The 16631-nt window shown below is 36.2% G+C and overlaps 1 long non-coding RNA gene across 1 annotated transcript in view; it reads left to right on the top strand.

The window, feature by feature from the left end:
- The first annotated feature begins 2841 nt into the window (after positions 1-2841).
- Positions 2842-16631, top strand: part of LOC107795790 (uncharacterized) — a 28623-nt gene continuing 14833 nt past the window's right edge. Inside the window, exons 1-3 of the long non-coding RNA XR_012706867.1 lie at positions 2842-3114; positions 3914-3975; positions 10629-10690. This is a non-coding gene — a long non-coding RNA (uncharacterized LOC107795790). The remainder of the gene's footprint in view (positions 3115-3913; positions 3976-10628; positions 10691-16631) is intronic.

A 16631-nucleotide genomic window follows, 5' to 3' on the forward strand; every position in this document is an offset into this window, starting at 1 on the left:
AGTGAGAGATTCTCTAATGTATTCCTAAGGATTTACTAGGACTGACTCCAATAAGAGAAATAAACTTCGGCATTGAGTTGACACCTGACACACAAACCATATTATATGGCACCAATAGAGTTGAGATAGCTGAATGAACAATTGCGAAACCCACTGGATAAGGGTATTATCATACCGAGAGTTTCACCATGGGGTGCACCAATATTATTTAAAAAAAGAAGAAGAGAATAGGTCCCTAAGAATGTGCATCAACTACAGATAATTCGAAGTCCGCTCTAGAACCCAGTACATACATTAGGAGTTACTTGTGATGCCTTTGGACTGGCTAATGCTCCAGTTACATTGATGTATATAATGGATATGGTGTTCAAGTTGATTTTAAAAAAATAAATAAATTCATAGTTTTTACTTACTATATTATGGTATATTCTCGTAGCCAGTAAGAACACAAGAATCACTTGAAAGATTCGTTAATGACGCTGCAAGAAAATCAACTTTTTATCAAGTTCTTCAATTGTGAACTTTAGCTAGACTCGGTGGTATTAATAGGACACATTGTATCTAAGAATGAAAAGATGGTAGTTTCTGAGAAGATAGAAGCACTTCCTAAATGGCGGAGACCCATTTCTCCTACAGAGATTGACTTTTTATTTTTGGCTTGACAGGCTACTATAGGCATTTGTGTAGGATTTCTCTAGAATAGTACCACCACTCACCAAGTTAACATAGAAAATTATTAAATTTCAGTGGATGGAGGAATGTACAACGAGATTCTAGAAGCCCAAGCCATGTTTGACAATCACATCAATATTAGCTTATTCTAATAGGCTCTAGTGGATTCACGATGTTCTGTGATACTTCGATGGTAGAATAAGGATATTTTCTAAAGCAGAACGGTCATGTGATAGTTTATGCTTCAAGGAAATTGAAGAAGCTCAAGTCGTATTATGTCACTCATGATTTGGAGATGGTCATAGTGGTATTTCCTTTTAGGATTTAGAGACACTATTTATACGAAGAAACCTATGAGATTTATTCCTAGAACAATAGCTTGAAGTACATTTATAACTAACAGAGATATAAATATTTAGCAATGCTGATGGAGGGAACAATTAAAGATATAATTGTACTATTTTATATTTTTCATGAAAGATAAATGATGTGGCTTATACAAAACAAACATGGGTAATTTGGCAAATATATCTAATGTAAAGAGACGTTTGGTCAAGAATATGCACAGACTAAATAGAACAAAAAAAAATATTTCAGAGCTATTGTTGGCTTGTATTCAAGAAAAGTATTCATTGGTAAAGCTAATAAAGGCCATTCAATATAAAGATGAGTGATTATGAAAATATGGAGATGAGTTCCTAACTAGTAAAAGCAAGGATAGGACTATTGGAAGAAATTGTATTCTTCGACTAAGTAACAGTTATATGTACTAGATGTAGATGTGTTAAGACGAATTATCCTTGCAGAGCTCACAACTCAAGATACATCGTACATTCGAGGTCTAGTAAGGTGTACCATGATTAGAAGAAAATTGTATTTGTAGGAACAGAAAGATGGAAGATTTCCTTAACCTTGTTTCTAACTGATTGACTTGTTAGCGTATCAACATTTGCAACTCTTCAGCCCTACTACAACAGCTTGAGATTTCAAAGTGGGGGATAGAATGGAATCAAAGTGAATTTTATGACAAAACTGTTGAAATAATTAGAGGTTATAATTATGTGGTAAATTACAAAATGGCTTCCATGGTAGGTACACTTTTTGCTCGCCAAAACTTCTCTTACTGAGAATGAATATGCACAAAGATACATGGATAGAAAATTGTCAAATTCTATAGGGTCTATTGTCTACTATTTCTGATAGAAGATGACAAATTACTGTACGATTTTAAAATTCTTCCCAAGAAATATTGGTTACATGAGTAAATCTTAATAGCGCATTCATCAGCAGACAAATAAGCAGTCTGAACGTACTATACAGATCTTGGAGGATATGATGAGAGCTTTCCTTTTGAGTTTGAAGGTAGTTTGTACACTCAGTAATATATCTATAACTGCATTTGCCTATAATGATAGCGTTCGGTCTAGTATATAGGTGGCACGGTATGGAGCCTTGTATAATATACGATGTCGTTCTCCTATCGGATGGTTTGAAGCCGATGAGGCTAACTTATTAGGATCTAACTTGGTACAAGAAGCTATTGACAAGTTCTAGTGATTGGATTAATCACCACTCAAAATAGACAAAAGTCAAGGGACTTAGTTTTCACAATTGGGGATGGAGTGTCCCTATGAGATTTCCCTATAAAATGCGTAATTTAATTTAAAGGAGGTAAGCCCGAGGTTTATAGGGTAGTACGAGATACTTGACAAGTCGGAGCTGTGGTATATCATTTAGAACTTCCTTATGAGTTATCTTTCATTGATAAAGTGTTTCATATTTCTATCCTAAGAAAATATATGTCAGACTCCTCTCATGTGCTTGTAGTATCGATAATAAAGTTAAATTGAACTTATCCTATGAAGAGGAGTCGGTATCTATTATTAACAGATAAGTAAGAAAGTTACGGTCAAAAGGAATTATGTGCGTGAAAGTCTTATGGAGAAATCATACCATTGAAGAAGCTACTTAGAAAGTAGAAGATGCTATGCGAGTCAAGTGTCCTCATTTAATTCAAAATACAAGTATGATTTTGAGTTAAATTCGGAGACCAAATTTCATAAGTTGGGAAGAATTTAATACATCATATTTAAAAATAAGAGCAGTTAAGTAATTAGCAAGAAAAAGACAAACTAATAAAAACAAAACAAAAAAAGAAAAAAAAGAAGGGAAGATGCACTAAAAAGGGTTGAAGCCCACCAGATGAGAATCTGGTAAAAAGGAAAAAGAAGAATCGAGACAAAGGGGAAGGGCCACGCAACAGAAAATAGAGAAAAGGGGATTTGGTGAAATCCTAATAAAGAAAAAAACTTTACAAGAACAAAGAAGAAGAAGAAGAAGAAGAAGAAGAAGAAGAGAGGAGAAGAAGGAGGAGGAGGAGGAGGTTTAATTCTTGATGCCTGTTCATAATCCTTATAGCACAGCCTCTTCTCTGGTTAAAAGGTTCACTTCCTTTCTACAATTTTGTTTGAGTTGCTTCTTTTGTCTATGCTCTTATTAAGTCAAAAATAAAATTAAAGATTAAATAGTTATGATAAATATTATGAAACATTTATGTCTTTTTCTGGTTTTGGCTCATCGCTTAGAGTAGAAAAGAATCATGTGTAAACAAAAATAATAATAATAATAATAATAATAATAATAATAATAATAATAATAATAATAATAATAATAATAATAAAAAAAAAGTAAAACGAAAACAGTGTAGTTGTATTTTGTTACTTAAATGGGTATATATATTGATCCTTATCAGATTTGAGATAAACTAATATATGAAGATTTAGTTTGGTGTTTCACAGTAATGGAAAGAAACAAGAAACTTTAGGTATTTTTTTTTATTTATCACAATCATGGATTCCCTATGAAGATTGAAAAAAAGAATATATTCTACTAGTTTATACCAAGAACACTAAGGTACACGTTAACAATACTTGTAAAGTACCAAAAGTGGGGTGCGAGGGGCTAGTATGTACTCAAGCCTTACCCCTACCTTCAAGAAGGCAGAGAGGCTGTTAATACTTGTAAAGTACTACATGGCAAAAAGATTCAAATAACAAAATATAAGAACAAACAGAGAACTATAATTTCTATCTACTTAAGTACTACTAAATTGCTTAGCAGAGAATCATTGGGCATATTTCAGAAGAGTGAAAACAGGGGAATTAATTAAAGGTGACAGGGACAGACCAATTATGTTGGTAATTCACGAATTTAATACATAGATTGATTTTGTTACAAGTAGGTAGTTGAAGAAGTGGAACGAAGTACTCGAGGTGATGCGTTTGGTATTCCTGCACGAGTAATGTAAGTAGTAATCCTACCTCAATTTGTATTTTCATAAGCTGCATGGTTTATATATGATTTTGAAAATAAATGTGTTACCAATGCTTTGAAATTGCATGTGGGAAATATTATTTACTTGATATGGTACCGAACAGTTTACTTGAGATGTTTATCGGTTAACCTAAAATATTTTCATCGTTACTAGATATGTTTTACCGTTACTTGAGATGTAACAATTATTTAAAATGTTATCACTGTTACTAGACATGTTTTACTGTTACTCGAGACCTGATTACCGTTATCGAAATAAAATTACAAGATTTGATAAGAAATGATATGCCCTTTATTATTTTGAAAATACTTTTGTACGAGTATTTACTGTTTACAAGAAAGAGTATTATTGGGAGGAGACTTTGAAAGATCTCGTAGCTAACGACGGGTTCGTTAGACCTAGTGCACCTTGTAATTACCGATTACCGCTACAACCCTCGCTAGTGGGAAGGTAGAACTATCATACCGTTATATTTGACGTTTTGCGAAGAAGTCCACGGTTATACCGATTATATGATCCGTTCATTGAAACCTCCCAAACATGAATATTGATATTACATAGTATTTACTGAGCTTATTACCGAATTGTAAATTGATTTATATTACATGAAAAACATGATGAGACTGATTATTTTTTATTGTTTATGAAAGGGCATTCTTATGATATTTTCTGTTTATATATATACTAACATTTTTTCTGACTTATCCCTAATAAAACGATTGTGGTTAAGTGTTATTACTCACTGAGCTAGCGACTTATTCCCAGCTAATTATTTTTACAAAGACAGCAGTTGAAGCGGGCGAGGATTTCGTTAATTTGAGCGCACAGGTTGATAGTTCTTGTTGAGCCTCGCACTTGTTCGTATGAGCGGAGATTTTATTTACTGTTATGGTCTTTTCTTTGAACTCTTAGAGTTGCTCCATAATCATTATTTTAGTGTCATGAGTATTCTTTTGTTATTATAGACCTATGTTGAGTATCGCTCATTCTTATCAAAGTTGGAGATAAATTAGTATTTCTAGTTGTTAAGGGGTGAACTATTATTGGTAGATATTTGCTTTGGTTAATGGATAAAGTTATTGTTGTTTGAATTGATATTAGGATGATGGTTGTTGATTTGAGACGGGGAAAATTTTTGGGATAGTCCAAAAACAGGGGAAACTCTGTCCGATGTTTTGTAAATTACCGATGAGGCTTACTTGGGGGCCCTTACTTCTAAGTGCCGGTCATGATCCTAAACTGGGTCGTAAAAAAGTTGGTATCAGAGCGTTAGGTTATTCTTATGATTAATGGAGCACACATCGGTAGTAGAATCTCAATTATGCTTATGTAGTCGGCCATTCCCATAATCGTGATTCTGCGATGACGTGATAGGATGTGTCTTGTATTTCTTTCTTATTCCTCTATACGTGTGTGGCGAATAGGGTCAAATAACGGAATCTGTCATTACTTATCCTATTCGGGTATGGATCGGACCAATTACCCTATAATAGAATTTGGCTAGAGGTACAAACTTCAAAAGCGTCAAATTTTGCCAATGGACATGCAACCATCTCCAAGCAAAAAAATGCTACATAAGTAGTATACAAGACCGGTGAAAGGTTCATTGTGCCATATGAGGTGTTTCCCGGTAAGATGCGTAATATAGTCCATTTCGGAAATTTATACTAGTCTACCACTATAACGATAGAGGAGTGCTATCACAAAAAGGTACTTACCTCCATGAAAAAGAAAAATAAATTGAGATCTTTGTGGATATAATGGATAAACATAAAAAGAATGAGCAACAGAATAGGGGTTCTAAAGTCCTCATGCTCCTAGAAGATTACATGGAACAACAAAATATTCTTAATAAAGTTCCTAAAGTTGAAATTACCAAGTTTACTATTTCTGATAGTTCAAAGGATCCTTAAAGGTTTTAGAAAAATACTTACCACGTTATGAGCTATAGGATATTTCATGAAGAGGCTTATGGAACAGACAACTTTTAGACTAGAGAACATGGCGAATACATGAAATGATATTGTACTCTTAGGGATGCCTACAAGAGCAACACAACTAATTTGGGAATACTTTTACTAAAGTGTTTATGAATCACTTCCTTCTTGACAGTTTGTGACGTGAACTTGCATGTTAGATCATTTAAGAAATTGAGTTGGACGATGGGTATACGCAAGGAACATCTTAAGTTTAGAGGCTTGTTGAAAGGTTGGTTAATTGTTTAAACCAGGTAGTTACTGCATATATGAAGACTTAATCCTATTCTGTAACAGTTGCACTTACCAGAAATATTGGAAAGTTGGAATTGATAGGCGTACACGAACTCACATAAGAAGATCGAGATTAGAATATCTTTTAGTATGGATTTTAATATGAGTCAAAGATCTAAAAATCAAGGACATTTTGAGATATTAAGCAATCCTTTTTGGGTTACTACTTATGTGAAAAATCTATAGTAGTTAGACATATGTGTAAAGCTTATAAGATTCAAGTTATGAAAAGAAAACCCTAGCTAACCAAGTTGTACTTGATATGGTTGACTCTAACGTACTGATGGGCATTGATTAATTATCTTCTCATCAAGCTACCCAAGATTATTAAGTTTGGTGAACTTTAAAAGCTAGTTTTGTCCAAAAAGGGGATTATAGGTTTTAGAGATGAGCAAAGAATATATTTTGAAAGCTTAATGGTTATAAAAGAATGGTTGTTTGGGTCTCATAGATACGGTAAGGGGCACAAGAGAAGAAACACTTAGTTTGAGAAAAAATATCATAATGAGAGATTCTCTAATGTATTTCTAAGGATTTACTAGGACTACCTCCAATATGAGAAATAGATTTCGGTATTGAGTTGACACCTGACACGCAAACCATATTATATGGCACCAATAGAGTTGAGAGAGCTGAATGAACAATTGCGAGACCCCTTGGATAACGGTTTTATCATACCGAGAGTTTCACCATGGGGTGCACCAATATTGTTTAAAAATAAATAAGAAGAGAATAGGTCCATAAGAATGTGCATCAACAACAGATAATTCGAAGTCCGCCTCTAGAACTCGATACATACATTAGGAGTTACTTGTGATGCCTTTGGACGGGCTAATGCTCCAGCTACATTGATGTATATAATGGATATGGTGTTCAAGTTGATTTTGGAAAATAACTAAATTCATAGTTTTTACTTACTATATTCTGGTATATTCTCGTAGCCAGGAAGAGAACAAGAATCACTTGAACAATACGTTAAAGTCGCTGCAAGAAAATCAACTTTTTTATCAAGTTCTTCAATTGTGAACTTTAGCTAGACTCGGTAGTATTCATAGGACACATTGTATCTACGAATGAAAAGATGGTATATTCTGAGAAGATAGAAGTACTTACTAAATGGCGGAGACCCATTTCTCCTACAGAGATTGACTTTTTGTTTTTGGCTTGACAGGCTACTATAGGCATTTGAGTAGGATTTCTCTAGAATAGCACCACCACTCACCAAGTTAACTTAGAAAATTATTAAATTTCAGTGGATGGAGGAATGTATAACGAGATTCCAGAATCCCTAGCCATGTTTGACAATCACACCAATATTAGCTTATTCCAATAGGCTCTAGTGGATTCACGATGTTCTGTGATACTTCTATGGTAGGATTAGGATATTTTCTAAAGCAGAATGGTCGTGTGATAGTTTATGCTTCAAGGAAATTGAAGAAGCTCAAGTCGTATTATGTCACTCGTGATTTGAAAATGGTCATAGTGTTATTTCCTTTTAGGATTTAGAGACACCATTTATACGAAGAAACCTATGAGATTTATACCTAGAACAAGAGCTTGAAGTACATTTATAACCAACAGAGATATAAATATTTAGCAATACTGATGAAGGGAACTATTAAAGATATAATTGTACTATTTTATATTTTTCATTAAATATAAATGATATGGCTTATGCAAAAAAAACATGGGTAATTTGGCAAATATATCTAATGTAAAGAGACTTTTGGTCAAGAATATGCACAGACTAAATAGAACAAAAACAAAAATTCAGAGCTATTGTTGGCTTGTATTCAAGAAAAGTTTTCATTGGTAAAGCTAATAAAGGTCGCTCAATATAAAGATGAGTGATTATGCAAATATTGAGATGAGGTCCTAGATAGTAAAAGCAAGGATATGACTATGGGCAGAAATTGTATTCTTCGACTAAGTAACAATTATGTGTAGTAGATGTAGATGTGCTTAGATGAATTATCCTTGAGGAGCTCACAACTTAACATACATAGTGCATTCGGAGTCGAGTACGGTGTACCATGATTAGAAGAAAATTGTATTTGTAGGAACAGAAAGATAGAAGATTTTCTTAACCTTGTTTCTAACTGATTGACTTGTTAGCGTATCAATATTTGCAACTCTTCAGGCCTACTACAACATCTCGAGATTTCAAAGTGGGGGATAGAATGGAATCAAAGTGAATTTTATGACAAAACTGTTGAAACAATTAGAGGTTATAATTATGTGGTAAATTGCAAATTGGCTTACATGATAGGCACACTTTTTGCTCGCCAAAACTTCTCTTACTGAGAATGAATATGCACAAAGATACATGGATAGAAAATTGTCAAATTCTATAGGGTCTATTGCCTACTATTTCTGATAGAAGATGACAAATTACTGCACGATTTTGAAATTCTTCCCAAGAAATATTGGTTACATGAGTAAATCTTAATAGTGCATTCATCAACAGACAAACAAGTAGTCTGAACGTTCTATACAGATGTTGGAGGATATGTTTGAGAGCTTGCCTTTTGAGTTTGAAGGTAGTTTTTACATTCAGTAATATATCTATAACTGAATTTGCCTACAATGATAGCTTTCGGTCTAGTATATAGGTGGCACGGTATGGATCCTTGTATAATATACGATGTTGTTCTCCTATCGGATGGTTTGAAGCCGATGAGGCTAACTTATTAGGATCAGACTTGATACAAGAAGCTATTGACAAGTTCTAGTGATTGGATTAATCACAACTCAAAATAGAAAAAAGTCAAGGGACTTTGTTTTAACAATTGGGGATGTAGTGTCCCTACGAGTTTTCTTTATGAAATGTGTAATTTAATTTAAAGGAGGTAAGCCCGAGGTTTATAGGGTAGTACGAGATACTTGACAAGTGGGAGCTATGGAATATCATTTAGAACTTCCTTCTGATTTGTCTTTCATTGATCAAGTGTTTCATATTTCTATCCTAAGAAAATATATGTCAGACTCCTCTCATGTGCTTGTAGTAACGATAATAAAATTAAATGGAACTTATCCAACAAAGAGGAGTCGGTATCTATTATTAACAGATAAGTAAGAAAGTTACGGTCAAAAGGAATTATGTGCGTGAAAGTCTTATGGAGAAATCATACCGTTGAAGAAGCTACTTGGAAAGTAGAAGATGCTATGCGAGTCAAGTGTCCTCATTTAATTCAAAATACAAGTATGATTTTGAGTTAATTTCGGGGACCAAATTTCATAAGGTGGGAAGAATGTAATACATCATATTTAAAAATAAAGGCAGTTAAGTAATTAGCAAAGAAAAAAAACTAATAATAACAAAACAAACAAAAAAAAAAGAAGGGAAGATGCACTAAAAAGGGCTGAAGCCCGCCAAATGAGAATCTGGTAAAAAGGAAAGAAAAGAAATGAGACAAAAGAGGAAGGGCCGCGCAAAAAACTTTACAAGAACATAGAAGAAGAAGGAGGAGGAGGAGGAGGAGGAGGAGGAGGAGGGGGAGGGGGAGGTTTAACTCTTGGCGCTTGTTCATAAACCTTCTAGCGTAGCCTCTTCTTTGGTTAAAAGGTTCACTTCCTTTCTACAATTTTGTTTGAGTTGCTTCTTTTGTCTTTGATATTATTAAGTCAGAAAAAATAATTAAATATTAAATAGTTATGATAAATATTATGAAACATTTATGTCTTTTTCTGGTTTTGGCTCATCGCTTAGAGTAGAAAAGAATTTTAAATAAAAATAATAATAATAATAATAATAATAATAATAATAATAATAATAATAATAATAATAATAATAATAATAAAGTAAAACGAAAACAGTGTAGTTGTATTTTGTTACTTAAATGGGTATATATATTGATCCTTATCAGATTTGAGATAAACTAATATATGAAGATTTAGTTTGGTGTTTCACAGTAATGGAAAGAAACAAGAAACTTTAGGTGTTCTTTTTATTTAGCACAGTCATGGATTCCCTATGACGATTGAAAAAAGAATATATTCTACTAGTTTATACCAAGAACTCTAAGGTACACGTTAACAATACTTGTAAAGTACTACAAGTGGGGTGTGAGAGGCTAGTATGTACGCAAGCCTTACCCCTACCTTCAAGAAGGCAGAAAGGCTGTTAATACTTGTAAAGTACTACATGGCAAAAAGATTCAAATAACAAAATATAAGAACCAACAGAGAACTATAATTTCTATCCACTTAAGTACTACTAAATTGCTTAGCAGAGAATCATTGGGCATATTTCAGAGGATGAAAACAGGGGAATTAATTAAAGGTGACAGGAACAGACCAATTATGTTGGTAATTCACGAAGTTAATACATAGATTGATTTTGTTACAAGTAGGTAGTTGAAGAAGTGGAACGAAGTGCTCGAGGTGATGCGTTTGGTATTCCTGCACGAGTAATGTGAGTATTAATCTTACCTCAATTTGTGTTTTCATAACTTTCATGGTTTATATATGATTTTGAAAATAAATATGTTACCAATTCTTTGAAATTGCATGTGGGAAAAGTTCTTTACTTGATATGGTACCGAACAGTTTACTTGAGATGTTTATCGGTTAACCTAAAATATTTTCATCGTTACTAGATATATTTTACCGTTACTTGAGATGTAATAATTATTTAAAATATTATATCTGTTACTAGACATATTTTACTGTTACTCGAGACATGATTACCGTTACCGAAATAAAATTATAAAATTTGATAAGAAATGATATGCCCTTTATTATTTTGAAAATAATTTTGTACGAGTATTTACTGTTTACAAGAAAAAGTATTATTGGGAGGAGACTTTAAAGGATCTCGTAGCTAATGGCTGGTTCGTTAGACCTGGTGCACCTTGTAATTAACGATTACTGTTACAGCCCTCGCTAGTGGGAAGGTAGAACTAGTATATTGTTACTTATTTCCCTCAAGTAGGGATTGCCGTTATATTTGACTTCTTGCGAAGAAGTCCACAGTTATACCGATTACATGATCCATTCATTGAAACCTCGCAAACATGATTATCGATATTACATAGTACTTACCGAGCTTATTACCGAATTATCAATTGATTTATATTACATGAAAATCATTATGAGACTGATTATTGTTTATTATTTCTGAAAGGGCATTTTTGTGATAGTTTAAGTTTATTATATATACTAGCATGTTTTCTGACTTGTCCCCAATAAAATGATTGTGGTTAAGTGTTATTACTCATTGAGCTAGCGACTCATTCCTCGCTAATTGTTTTTACAAAGATAGCAGTTGACGCGTGCAAAGATTTCGTTAATTAGAGCGCACAAGTTGATAGTTCTTGGTGAGCCTCACACTTGTTCGCGTGGGCGAAGATTTTATTTATTGTTATGGTCTTTTCTTTGAACTCTTAGAATTGCTCCATAGTTATTATTTTAGTGTCATGAGTATTCGTTTGTTATTATAGACTTATGTTGAGTATCGCTCATTCTTATCAAAGTTGGAGATAAATTAGTATTTCTAGTTATTATGGGGTGGACTATTAATGATAGATATTTGTTTTGGTTAATTAATAAAGTTATTATTGTTTGAATTGATATTAGGATGATGGTTGTTGATTTGAGACAGGGAAAAAAAATTTGATAGTCCAAAAACAGGAAAAACTCTGTCTGATTTTCTGTAAATTACCGATGAGGCTTATTTGTGGGCACTTGCTCCTAAGTGCTGGTCATGATCCTAAATTGGGTCGTGACACTAGCGTATATCTATTCCACTGTACCGTATGGCTGCGAAGGAGTTGAATGAGTTGAAGGAATAGCTTGAGGAGTTTCTAGCAAAGGGGTTTGTCAGACCGAGTGTATAATCGTGGGGTGTACCGGCGTTATTTGTGAAGAAGAAAGATAGGACTATGCGGATGTGCATTGATTACCGCCAGTTAACCAAAGTCACCATTAAGAATAAGTACCTATTTCCATGTATTGATGATTTGTTTGACCAGTTACAGGGTGCCACAGTGTTCTCTAAAATCGACTTGAGATCGGGGTACCATAAATTGAAGATTCGGGATTCGGATGTTCCGAAGACTGCTTTTTGGACTAGATATGTCCATTATGAGTTTCTAGTAATGTCCTTCGGTCTGACTAACGCCCTGGAGGCATTTATGTATTTGATGAATAAGGTGTTCAGGCCATACATTGATTTGCGTAGCATAGAGAAGCACGAGCAGCATTTGAGAGTGGTGCTTCAGACCTTGCGAGAATAGAAGCTATATGCTAAGTTCTCGAAGTGTGAGTTTTAGTTAAATTATGTGGCATTGTTGGGGCATGTTGTATCAGGCCAGGGTATTAAGGTGGATCCCAAAAAAACGAAGGAGTTCAGAGTTGGCCTTGTCCTACCACGACGACTGAGATTAGGAGCTTCTTAGGGTTAGCAGGTTATTATCGTCGGTTTGTGGAGGGGTTTTCATCTATTGCAGCACCTTTGACTAGATTGACCTAGAAGGGTACTCTATTCCGTTGGTCCGATGATTGTGAGGCGAGCTTTCAAAAGCTCAAGACAGCTTTGAATCTAGCATCGGTGTTAGTGTTGCCTTCTAGTTGAGGGATGTATACTATGTATTACGACGCTTCCCGCGTTGGTTTGGGTTATGTATTGATGCAGGAGGGGCCAGTTATTGCATATGCTTCACGTCAGCTAAAGCCACATGAGAAGAATTATCATGTACACGATTAAGAGTTGGACGCGATTGTTCATGCTCTTAAGATCTGGAGGTATTATCTTTATGGGGTGTCCTGTGAGGTTAACACTAATCATCGCAGCTTACAACGATTTGTTCAAACAAAGGGATATCAATTTGAGGTATTGTAGGTGGCATGAGTTACTAAAGAACTACGATATTACCATTCTTTACCATCCGGGCAAGGTGAATGTGGTCGCGGATGCCTTAAGAAAAAAGGCGGAGAGTATGTGTAGCTTGGCATTCATTTCGGCAGAGGAGAGGCCATTAGCTTTGGACATTCAGTCCTTGGATAACAGACTTATGAGGTTGGATATTTCAGACCCCAACCGAGTTCTTGCATCCATCGTTGCCTAGTCTTCGCTATTGGAGCAGATCAAGGCTCGTCAATTTGATGATCTGCACTTGTTGGTTCTCAGAGACACGGTACTACAGGGTGGTGCCAAGGAGGTTATTATCGGCGAGGATGGTGTTCTGCGACTCCAGGGTCGCCTCTGTGTTCCTAACGTCGATGGCTTGAGGGAGAGGATTCTAGAGGAGGCACATACTTCTCGATATTCTATTCATCTAGGTGCTACGAAGATGTATCGCGACCTGAGGTGGCATTATTGGTGGCGGCGGATGAAGAAGGACATAGTTGAGTATTTTGCGAGGTGTCTAAATTTCCAGCAGGTTAAGTATGAGCACCAAAGGCCAGGTGGCCTACTCCAGCAGTTGACTAGACCTGAGTGGAAATGGGAGCGCATTACTATGGACTTCGTAGTTGGGTTGCCGCGGACCATGCTGAAGTTTGATGCAGTTTGGGTCATTGTCGATAGGTTGACCAAGTCGGCACACTTTATTCCTATTATGACCGCGTATACTTTAGATAGATTGGCCCACATTTATATTCAGGAGATAGTTCGGTTGCATGGTGTGCCAGTTTCCATCATATCAGATAGAGGCCCTCAGTTTACTTCACATTTCTAGAGAGTCGTACATAGTGAGTTGGGGACCCTGGTAGAGCTTAGCACAACTTTTTATCCGTAGATCGACTGGAAGTCAGAGTGGACAGTTCAGATCCGGAAGGATATGCTCATAGCATGCATGATTGACTTTGGAGGGAATATGATCGATTCTTTCCTTTGGCCGAGTTTGCTTACAACAACAGTTATCAGTCTAGCATTGATATAGCTCCATTTGAGGCTTTATATGGTCAGCGATGTCGTTCACCCATCGGATGGTTTGAGCCCGGCGAGGCCAAGTTATATAGTACTGATTTGGTGAGGGATGCCTTAGAAAAGGTAAGTTGATTGCCACGACCCAATTTCCCCTCCGTGTGACGTCGTGATGGCACCTAGTCTCTACAACTAGGTAAGCCTAACATTTTTGTGGAATAATGAAATAAAAATAGGAATTTAACCAATTATTCAAAAATACACAACAAATGCCAAAATTCGGAACATCGTGAATCACAAACTACAGAAGGAAAGATCTAGTGTCTCTATAAATCAGAGTCTAACAAGGAAAAATACAAAAGATAATGGACATGGGAAAGAGTAGAAGGGGACTCCGAGGTCTGCGGACGCGGCAGATATACCTTGAAGTCTCCAAAAATGTCCCGGCTCACTGATAGTGCGGCTGATAAGGTGCACCTGGATCTGCACACGAAAAACATATGCAGAGAGTAGCATGAGTACACCACAATCGGTACCCAGTAAGTGCCAAGCCTAACCTCGATCGAGTAGTGATGAGGTCGGGTCAGGGCCCTACTAGTAAATATATAAGAAAACAATATAGAGTGTAATACCGCAATAAAATAAAGGATAAAATTTAACAACAATAAAATCATAGAAGGTAACAGCTCAGTACACAGAAACACAACAGGGGATCTCCCGAGATACCGTCTCGTAGTCCCAAACGTAAATGAGCAGGGGGATCTCTCGGAATACCATTCCATAGTCCCAAAGTAAATGTGCAGGGGGATCTCCCGGAATATCGTTCCGTAGTCCCAAAGTAAATGTGCAAGGGGATCTCCCGGAATATCATTCCGTAGGCCCAAAGTAAATATGCAAGACAGGGGGATATCCCGGAATACCGTTCTGTAGTCCCAAAGTAAATATGCAGTACAGGGGAATCTCCCGGAATATCGTTCCGTAGTCCCAAAGTAAATATGCAGTACAGGGGGATCTACCGGAATACCATTCTGTAGTCCCAAAGTAAATATGCAGCGCGAATGGTAGAAATACAACTACATCACAAAGTTCGTACAATTTAGACTAAGTACCAGTCACGGAAGAAGCAGGAAATTCACTAAGCATGTTGCACATAATTCACATAAATAATTAAGACACATAGACATGTTGTATTAGACTAAACATGATAGCTACACATATTGGATTAACTCAATTAAGAATGAAAATAGATTAGTACTCGTTAAAATGGTATAACTAAAAATAACAGGAAAACATGTTGCTGCTCGGTAAGAAAAATCGGGTTTTACCACAACTAGCCCGTGTACGTACTCGTCACCTCACGTACACGGTGCTCACATAGCACAATAGTTCCAAATCTTAAGGGGATTTGCCTCACACAAAGTTAGGCAAGCCACTTACCTCGAGTCAAGCTCAATTAATTGGTCACAATGCCTTTCCCACGAATATCCGGCTCTGAATGGCCCAAATCTAGCTAAAAGAAATTACGTATCATAAATACAACAATAATAGACTCATCTAATTAAAAATTTATAATTTAACGAAAATTCCAAAATTTAACTCAAAAATCGCCCGTGAGGCCCACTTCTCGGAATCGGGTAAAAGTCATAAATACGAAAGCTCATTCACTCACGAGTCTAACCATATTAAATTTACTAAAATCCGACATCAAAATCTCGGTCAAAACCCCAAAATTCTACCTAAAAACTTTTCTCAATTTTTCACTCCAACTCCGAATTTAAACGATGAATTCAAGCATAGATTAGTGGAATATAACCATAAGGGAGTTAAGAATCATTACCCAACAACTTCCTCCGAAAATCTCTCCAAATTCCGCCTTCTACCGAGGTCTCAATCAAATTTGTGAAGTGAACTTCAAACCCTCAAATCTGCCCCTTTTCTGCCTAGCTGTTCTGCATCTGGGGACCTTGGGTCGCACCTGCGACGCCGCACCTGTGGAATTTCCTTCACGGGTGCGGAAATGACTTAAGAGGGCTAGGTCTACTTTTGCGGAAAAAGGGCTGCACCTGCGAGTGCGCGCCTGTGGACTATTGTCCGCTTCTGCAATCTCCTCCGCGCCTGCGGGTCCATTAGCGCATTTGCGGGCATCGCAAATGCGACATTTCCCTTCGCACTTGCGACCCCTGACCACACATCCCAAATCCGTTTCTGCGCTTGCCTCTCCGCACGTGTGATCACGCACCTGCGGTCTCTCCACCGCAGGTGCAAAAATGACAGATGCCTGAAGACTTCAACAGCAACACAAATCCAACTTTTGATCTGTTAAGCACTCGAAACTCACCCGAGCCCCCGGGACCTCAACCAAACATACCAACCAATCCTAAAACACCATACGAACTTAGGCGAGCCCTCAAATCACATCAACTAACGCTAAAATCACGAATCACCCTCCAATTCAAACTTAAAGAACTTAAAACTTCTAATTCCTACA

This window comes from Nicotiana tabacum, chromosome 24 (genome assembly GCF_000715075.1).
Source record: "Nicotiana tabacum cultivar K326 chromosome 24, ASM71507v2, whole genome shotgun sequence".
Taxonomy (NCBI): domain Eukaryota; kingdom Viridiplantae; phylum Streptophyta; class Magnoliopsida; order Solanales; family Solanaceae; genus Nicotiana; species Nicotiana tabacum.